Source organism: Brassica napus, unplaced genomic scaffold (genome assembly GCF_020379485.1).
Source record: "Brassica napus cultivar Da-Ae unplaced genomic scaffold, Da-Ae ScsIHWf_1406;HRSCAF=1988, whole genome shotgun sequence".
NCBI classification, from domain to species: Eukaryota; Viridiplantae; Streptophyta; class Magnoliopsida; order Brassicales; family Brassicaceae; genus Brassica; species Brassica napus.
The window spans coordinates 37,633-46,565 of record NW_026014819.1 but is presented as its reverse complement, the minus strand read 5'-3'; the positions used below and the strand labels follow the sequence as shown (position 1 = coordinate 46,565).

The 8,933-nt window shown below is 43.7% G+C and overlaps 1 long non-coding RNA gene across 1 annotated transcript; it reads right to left on the bottom strand.

Moving 5' to 3' along the window:
• Positions 1–482: 482 nt before the first annotated feature.
• LOC125597240 lies at positions 483–8,669 on the bottom strand. The gene is made up of 2 exons (XR_007331579.1): positions 8,167–8,669; positions 483–2,077 (listed from the first exon to the last, which is right to left on the bottom strand). It is a non-coding gene; the product is annotated as an uncharacterized LOC125597240 (long non-coding RNA).
• Between the last annotated feature and the right edge of the window lie 264 nt (positions 8,670–8,933).

Here is an 8,933-nt window from a genome sequence, read left to right as displayed (position 1 = left end):
GTGGACTCCAATTGAATCCCACTTGGTAAGACACAGTCCGGATTATGGAAGCTCAATCACACACTTGGAACTGAGCTTCTTTGATCCGGTTGGTACTGAGTAATGCAAGAGTGAATCCACCACTTGCAAACTCCAATTTTGATCGGAGGTGAGGCAATGAACGACTTGGATTGGCGCCAGTTGCTTCACCGTCAAATCACCTTTGAGCTTCTTCTTATGACCTGAGCTTGTCTCCCCCTTTCTTCTGGCTTCTTGCCTCCATTTAGGAGTTGAGACAAAGCTTTTCTTTGTTCATGAGCTCAATAGGTACCTAATTCAATCATCCAAAAATTGCATGTATCAATTCTCAAGGGGCAAACCTATTCACTCATAAGAATAATAATGGTTTTAGGTACTTCCCTTGCATCAGTTTGTTGAATGTTGGTGAGGATTACTAAGCACTTGAATCCTCCACGCCATTCCTTCTCTCAACCAGCCTTTGCATTATTCTCTTGAAGTTTCAACATGTAGGGGGACTTTGCAACTCCATAATTTGCCACCATCATGTGATTGCTTAGCCAAGAATGTCCCTGATTGAATAATCCTTGCATCTGGCTGGTAAGAACAGTGAGGAGTGACAGCTTCTTCAGACTGATCACTTAAGTCCTCTTTTAATTCGCCAACCTCTTGCTGGTCTTCTATGAGGAAATGGGACACTGGATACAGTAAGCTTCATGGATCTTTTGGTAGCTCACTGATATTCCCCTCCTCAAGCTTGACTGAGTATAGTGACAAGCTTGAACGTGAGCTTCAATGAGTTTTGAACTGGGAGCACAACAATACCAACATCTGCGCTTAAGCCAACCAGTTCACCATTTGCCTTCAGCTCCAATGTCTTTGGACCACCAGTCTCCTCATGACTTAGGTGATGGCCTTCCTTGTGAGTCTCTTGAACCAGGAGCACAACAGCTCCTACGCCTGCGCTTAAGCCAACTGATTCCACTCACAAGGTATCTTTACATGGTCAGGACTAAACACCTTGATCCATGCCTCTGACCACCGGCCACTCTTGGCTTAGTGATGGCCTTTTCTCTTGAGTGCACCTCCTGTACATCCTCTTGGCATCAGGTAAGTCACTTCTGAGCAGTTTCTCCAATTCTCCAACATCCTTTCTATCTTCAGGGTAGGAAATGGGCAGACACATAGATAGGATTTGGGACTGGGCAATCTCCACGGTTCAGGAATATCCATCTTGGGAGGCTCTGAAAAACGTGGGCAATGCCTTCTTCTTTGTCTTAGTTTGATGATGGACAGAGATCACCTCTTGTGTACCTGAAACATCACTCAAACTCCAGCAAGAATCAAACCACACACACTAGGATCAGCCCTTGATAATTCACCAAGTCTGATCCCAATGTTTTAAGAGAAAGAAAATATGCAATGAACAGAATCTAAACAACTCATTCAGTTCAACTCCATGCATACTAAACATCACTAACTGCTCAGGTATGATAACTCATCAATAACAAGGCAATTAGGCTCTTTTTATGAATTTTAAAGACAATAAACAGAGACTAAACAACTCATCTAATCATCTTGAACAATATATATATAATGCAATACAAGATCAGGAGACTCTCCTAGACCTCTATCAATGCAACAAGACAATGACAGTAGCTAAACAAATCGCCTAGCACAATACAAACAGAAACAATTAATCTAGGACAGGAACTAGACAATACCATGCTAGACAACTCCTCGAAATAATTTAAGAAACAGAGCAACACACACAATTTAAGTATCATGGGACAGGAACTAGGTTCAACAACTCTAGCAACTTGAACCTGTCCCAAGGATACCAAACACACCACTCAATACAACCAGACATAACTAATCAAGCTCTTATTAAAGGTAGGAGGTTAACTTACAAACAAGGAACCTGAGCTGGTTCCTTGAACCTCCAAGGCACACTGTTCACTTGAACTTGACAGATTTGGAGTTTGGGATCTCTACCCCACGCCATTTCCTTGTGTGTGCTTTCCCATTTAGACCACTCATGCTTAAGACCCCTCCTTTCTTCCTGATTACCAGGCGCCACCTATGAGATTAAGAGATCCTTAGAGTAAACAGAATAAAGAGAGTGTTTAGGAAGTGATTAAGAGAAGTTTGTGAAAGATTAGGAGACTAGATAGAGCCGTTTAGTGTCTAAGAGAAAAGCATAGTGTCTAAGAGATTAGAGAGACTCAAACTGCATAATCTTCATTAGGGTTGATGAGTTACAATATATAGAGAGAGCATACAAGGGTTTTCGAAATCAAGAGAAGACTAAAGCATGTGAGGTCAATCAGGAGAGGATAAGCTCATTTGGACTAGCCAATTAGCTTCTCCACATGCGCGGAGTATCTGGCATCTTGGACCGAGATGCTCTTGCCTTTCCAGCTGTTCCAGCCTGTCAAGGCGCGCTCTACCTTATCCCTAAACGGTCTGATGCCTCAAGGTAAGTTCCTTCCCTTTACCTTAGTTACCGTGTTACTTGGCTGATGCAAGGTAAGTCTTGGTCGATGCTGGATGGTACGGACTGTACGGCTTGTACGACCTTGTACGGACGTCCGTACCATGCTCTCCCTAAACTCTCTCAAGCTTCCTCATCTCCTTTCCTTTTCAACTCCTTAGCTCTTCATACATATATATTCAGCTCAACTCAACACTCCCCCTCAAGCTTAGCTTTGTATAAGTCTAAGCTTGGACAGCCACAAGATCTTCCTCATTAAAAACCTCACCAAAGAAAACCCAATGGGATAAAACTTTGATGAGGGAAAAAGAGTAAAGACCTTGCAGCTAAGGGGATTAGCTCCTTCTCTTCCCAAGATCAATGAGGCCCAACCTGATGTGAATGGACTCCATTGTCTTCTGTCTTGCAGCCTTGGTGAACACATCCGCTAGCTGATCTTCACTCCTTGTGTAACATGGCAAGATCACCCCTAGCACAATCATCTGCCTCACCTTGTGACAATCAACTTCAATGTGCTTGGTCCTCTCATGAAACACCGAGTTGGATGCAATGTGGATGGCAGCTTGATTGTCACAATGCATTGTCATTGGAGTTGCTTGATCGATCTCCAAGTGCTTCAAGATGCCTTTGATCCATACCAACTCGTTGGTGAGCTTCAGCATGGCTCTATACTCGGCTTCTGCACTTGAACATGACACTACCTTCTGCTTCTTGCTCTTCCAAGTCACCAAGTTGCCTCCAATGAATGTGCAATAGCCTGTGGTTGATCTCCTGTCTGCTCTATCACCAGCCCAATCCGCATCACAATATCCCACCACTTCAGTGCTTCCATTGCAGCCCATCCATACTCCTTGATCAGGTGAGCCGTTGAGATACATCAAGATCCTCTCCACCATGTGCCAGTGATGTTCCTTAGGCACTTGCATGTGTTGACTCACCTGATTCACAGCAAAGCAGATGTCAGGTCTAGTTATAGTAAGATAAATCAATTTGCCAACTAGTTTTCTATAGAGTTTAGGATCCTGATAAGGTTTGCTGTCTTCAATCTCCCCCTCTCGTGGGACTTTGTAGCCATCCTCCATAGGCATCCTTGCTGTCTTGCCTCCATAAGCACCTGCACCTTTCAAAAGATCAAGTGTATATTTCCTTTGGGACATGAACAAACCTTCCTTGGATCTACATATCTCAATTCCAAGGAAGTATTTCATTTCTCCCAAGTCTTTAATCTCAAACATGGATTTAAGAAACTCCTTGGTTGCTATGATACCTTCCTTATCACTCCCTGTGATAATGATATCATCAACATACACAAGGAGAGCAATCATACCTGAGGGAGTCGTGAGAGTGAAGAGAGTGTGATCTAGTTCAGACTTCTTGAAGCCTCGGCCATTCAGAGTAGTGCTCAACTTGTTGTACCAAGCCCTTGGTGATTGCTTCAGTCCATAGATGGCTTTCTTCAATCTCAGTACATTCCCACTCTTTACTAAGTGTTCAAGGCCTGGAGGTGGATGCATATACACTTCATCCTCAAGTTCACCTTGTAGAAACGCATTCTTCACATCCATTTGCCATAACCCCCATCCAAGATTCACAGCCAAGCTTAGTACAATCCGGATTGTGTGGAGTTTAGCTACTGGTGCAAAGGTTTCTATGTAATCTTCTCCATAAGTTTGAGTGAACCCTCTTGCAACTAGTCTTGACTTCTTCCTCTCAACCTTTCCATCCGCTTTGTACTTGATTGTGAATATCCATCTACTAGTCACAGCCTTCTTCCCTTTTGGTAACTCACTCTCATACCATGTATCATTCTTGATCATCGCTCCTGCCTCATCTCCAACTGATTCCTTCCATTCTTTATCTTTCATTGCTTCTTCATAGCTTCTTGGGATGTGATTCTCATCCAAGTTTACCATGAACGCGCAATGTGCTTCTGGATATTGAGCAAAGGAGCACACGGCTTGAGAAGGATGCTCCACAGCTTGGGCATTGTAGTACACTCTCGTGTTTACCCAACTGGAAGGATCCTTCCTTATCCTTGTACTCCTTCTTAGTGGCTGCACAACTGGTTCTTCTTCCTGTTGTTCTTCTACCACTTCATCTTGAGAAGGTGTTTGTGTCACACCATGATCATGTCCATGACCATCCGAGCCTATGCTCTCTTCTCCTTCATTCTCTACTCCTCCTTCATCTTGGTTGGCCTCTTGCATAGGCTCCTCATGCTCCTCTCCTCCCTCATGATCAAGGTGGGATGGTGAACCAACTTCAGGAGGTGTAGTTGCGTGATTCCTCGGATCCTGGGATGTACTGATTCCAAGACCTTCAAGAATGATCCGCAAGGTGGTGGCCTTGTCTGATGTTAAGTCCTTCAGGTCTTCTTGATTCTTTTCTTCATAGTATCCTCTATCTTCCAAGAACTTCACATCTCTAGATACAAGAACTCTCCTTGCTATAGGATCATAGCATTTGTATCCTTTCTGTGTAGCTGAGTATCCTATGAACACAGCCTTAGTGCTTCTTGCTTCTAGCTTGTTGATCATCTCTCCTGGTTTGAGGACAAAGCATAGGCATCCAAAGACTCGCAAGTAATCAAGAGCTGGCTTGTACCTGTTCAGAACTTCAAATGGAGCCTTCTCATTCAGAACTTTGGTTGGAGTTCTGTTTATCAGGTAACAAGCAGTGGCAACCGCATCACTCCAAAATCTCTTTGGAACATTACTCTGAAACATAAGTGACCTTGCCACTTCCATGAGATGCCTATTCTTCCTCTCAGCCACTCCATTTTGCTGTGGAGTATAAGGACAGCTTGTTTGATGTAGAATCCCATGTTGTGATAGGTGTTGCTTGAATGCATGACTCGTGTACTCTCCTCCATTATCTGATCTCAAAATTTTAATCTTAGCATGATAATGGTTAGTTACATAAGTTTGAAAATTCCTAAATGCATCAAGTACCCTATCTTTGGTCTGAATTAAGGTTAACCAGGTGTATTTGGATTTTTCATCAATGAATGTGACAAAATACTTATAACTATCTCTAGATAAGCAAGGGGCAGTCCATACATCTGAATGAATTAGATCAAAGCAATTATCATAAACAGTAGTAGACTTTTGAAACACAGTTCTACAATGCTTGCCTAAAATGCAAGCTTCACAATCCTTATTCTCAAACACAACACCTGGTACCATTAAGTTCAAAGCTTTAACATGAGGGTGTCCTACTCTAGCATGCCACAATGCATTTTTATTCAACAAAGAAGCAGAAGTAAACGAGCAACTATAATCAGGAACAGAAGTGAGTTCTTCAAGCATATAGAGATCTCCCTTAGTCACCCCTTTCCCAATCAACCTGCTGCTCTCAATATCCTGAAACTTCACATCATTAGGACTAAAGATAACATTGCATTGTAAATCATTAGTACATTTCTTCACTGATAATAGGTTTGATGTGAATTCAGGCATGTAAAAAGCTCTAGATTCTTTGTTAAACAGCTTAAGCTTTCCTATTCCTCTAATGGGTATCTTATCCCCATTTGCTATCATCACATGCCCATGTGTAGGTTCTATATCCTTAATCAAGTTTTCATCACTTATCATATGATGTGATGCACCAGAATCAACAATCAATGGTTTACCTACTCGTTTAGCATTATGGCATAGATTACTAAGTGATGAATGCATCTTATCAGTTCTAGCAATGTAAGCATGCCTATACTCATTCCTAGCTTCTAACCGTTCTACTAGTTCTCTAATCAAGTGATCATCCTTATATGCAATCATAGAAGCTCCAAAGGAATAACCGTAAGTGTTACCGTTTTCCTTTAGCATTTTGAAGAGGGCATCAAGGTCTGATCTCTTGATGTAGTCATCATTGCTGCGGGAGCTTGAGGCGCCTGTGTAAGCCACCAGAGACTTCCCATTCCCATCATTGCCTCCAAGCCCATCCACTTCACTGATCTTGCTGGTGCCAGCTCCGCTTGAACCTTCAGTCACATTTGCCCTTCCCTCACGCTCCTTCATGAACTTGGCCGGCTTGAGGTGTGGGTGCAGTATCCAGCATTGGCTCTTCTTATGACCATGCTTCTTGCAATGATCACAGTTGCCATTGAACTTCCTGTCCTCGTACTTCCCGTGAGATGCCTTGTTTGCTTGTGGAGCCTCGGTTGAATCCTCATGAGCTGCTTGATTGGCAAGAGAGAGCTCCCCCTTTCCTCCAAACAAACCCATGGATCCCTGCTCCCTTTGGATTTGTGCACACACCTCCTCAAGGTCCGGAAGCTTGTCTGACCTTAACATGTGCTGGATGAGCTGGGTGTAGGCCGGGTTCAGTGTGAGAAGCAGCCCAAAGACCTTGTCTTGCTCGCGCCTCTCATTCAGCTGATCTGGATCAGTTGTGCTCGGCCTCAGCATCTCCAGCTCTGACCATAAGGACCTGAACCTCCCCAAGTGCTTAGTGAACTCCATGTCCTCTTGTGCAAGACGGTTGATCGCTAGCTTCACTTCAAACACACGGCTGAGGTTGGAAGTGTTCCCATACACCTTCTTCAGCGTGTCCCACAGCTCCTTGGCTGATTCACAGTAGCTGTAGGCATCCAAGATAGCTGGGTCCAAGGATGCGTGTAGAACCGTCATCACCAGCATGTCTTCTTGTTGCCATTTCTCCACAGCCGCTTCATTGGAGACCTCTTCTTGATCTCCTCCCTGAGTAATGAGTTTCGGAGCCTCCCCTGTTGTGATGTGCCCCCACAAACCCTTACTTCCCACAGCAGTCTTCACCATCCGAGACCACACAAGGTAGTTGCTACCTTTGAAAGTAACCGCTACCTTCATCCTCATGTTCATCCCATGTTCCATCTTTGCTTGACTTGAAAACTTGGATCTTGGATTTCGTACACACCAACCTTGAGTCTAGAATCACGCAAACCAACAGAACGTAGCACAGCTTCAACTAGAACGGACCACAGCTTCAACACCTTCAAGACTACTCGCGTGTAGCTTCAAAGACGTTTAGCTTGTAACTCTCTAAAGATCAAACCCCAGATTCAAATGAACCTGGCTCTGATACCATATGAGATTAAGAGATCCTTAGAGTAAACAGAATAAAGAGAGTGTTTAGGAAGTGATTAAGAGAAGTTTGTGAAAGATTAGGAGACTAGATAGAGCCGTTTAGTGTCTAAGAGAAAAGCATAGTGTCTAAGAGATTAGAGAGACTCAAACTGCATAATCTTCATTAGGGTTGATGAGTTACAATATATAGAGAGAGCATACAAGGGTTTTCGAAATCAAGAGAAGACTAAAGCATGTGAGGTCAATCAGGAGAGGATAAGCTCATTTGGACTAGCCAATTAGCTTCTCCACATGCGCGGAGTATCTGGCATCTTGGACCGAGATGCTCTTGCCTTTCCAGCTGTTCCAGCCTGTCAAGGCGCGCTCTACCTTATCCCTAAACGGTCTGATGCCTCAAGGTAAGTTCCTTCCCTTTACCTTAGTTACCGTGTTACTTGGCTGATGCAAGGTAAGTCTTGGTCGATGCTGGATGGTACGGACTGTACGGCTTGTACGGCCTTGTACGGACGTCCGTACCATGCTCTCCCTAAACTCTCTCAAGCTTCCTCATCTCCTTTCCTCTTCAACTCCTTAGCTCTTCATACATATATATTCAGCTCAACTCAACACCACCTTCTGGCACACAGTGAGAGACTCCACTTTGGGAAGAACTTGAAAAACACTTGTACAGACTTGGTTTGGAGCATTGCTTGCCAAACAGCTCCAAAACCTTCTTTCTCCAAGAGATCTCTTCAGGCTGAACAGGAGGAAGGGTGATAGACCTTGGGAAGTCTCTGGACACGCCATGTTTGTAGTCTTCTTCCTCTTGAAGAGATTGAACAGCTGGCTGGACAGAAACTCTCCAATGATTTGAAATAACAATGAGGGTGAGCCTATGCTTGAATTGTGGAAGCTTTGAGTTTCAGATACTAAAGACCTCCTTTATCTTGAGTTCTGGTGAGTCTCTTCCCTCCTGGAAAAGCTTTAGACCAGAGGATACAAGGATGAACAGAAACAGAGATTTTTGAAGAGAAGTATGAACTGTAATAGATTTGCGGAAGCTCTATGGATTCTCAGGAGCTTGGAGCTCTGATACCATGTGAGAATAGACAGATTATGGTGTGTGAGTGTTGTTTAGAACTAATGAGATCCTAGGACCCTTCTCTGGATAGTTTGGATAGATCCTTGCATAAACGAATCAAAGACTCAAGTTTATCAAGGCTGTGGATCGAATGGTGACACAAGAGGCTGCGGAAAGGCTCCTTGATACTCCTAGGCTTAGATCGGATATGACACACCTTTCTAAAGCCCTTGGGCGTTGGATATTACACACCAACAGACTGGATACTACACACCAGACACTCTCTTAACTCGTGAAAGCAAGGGAGAAGAAAACACAA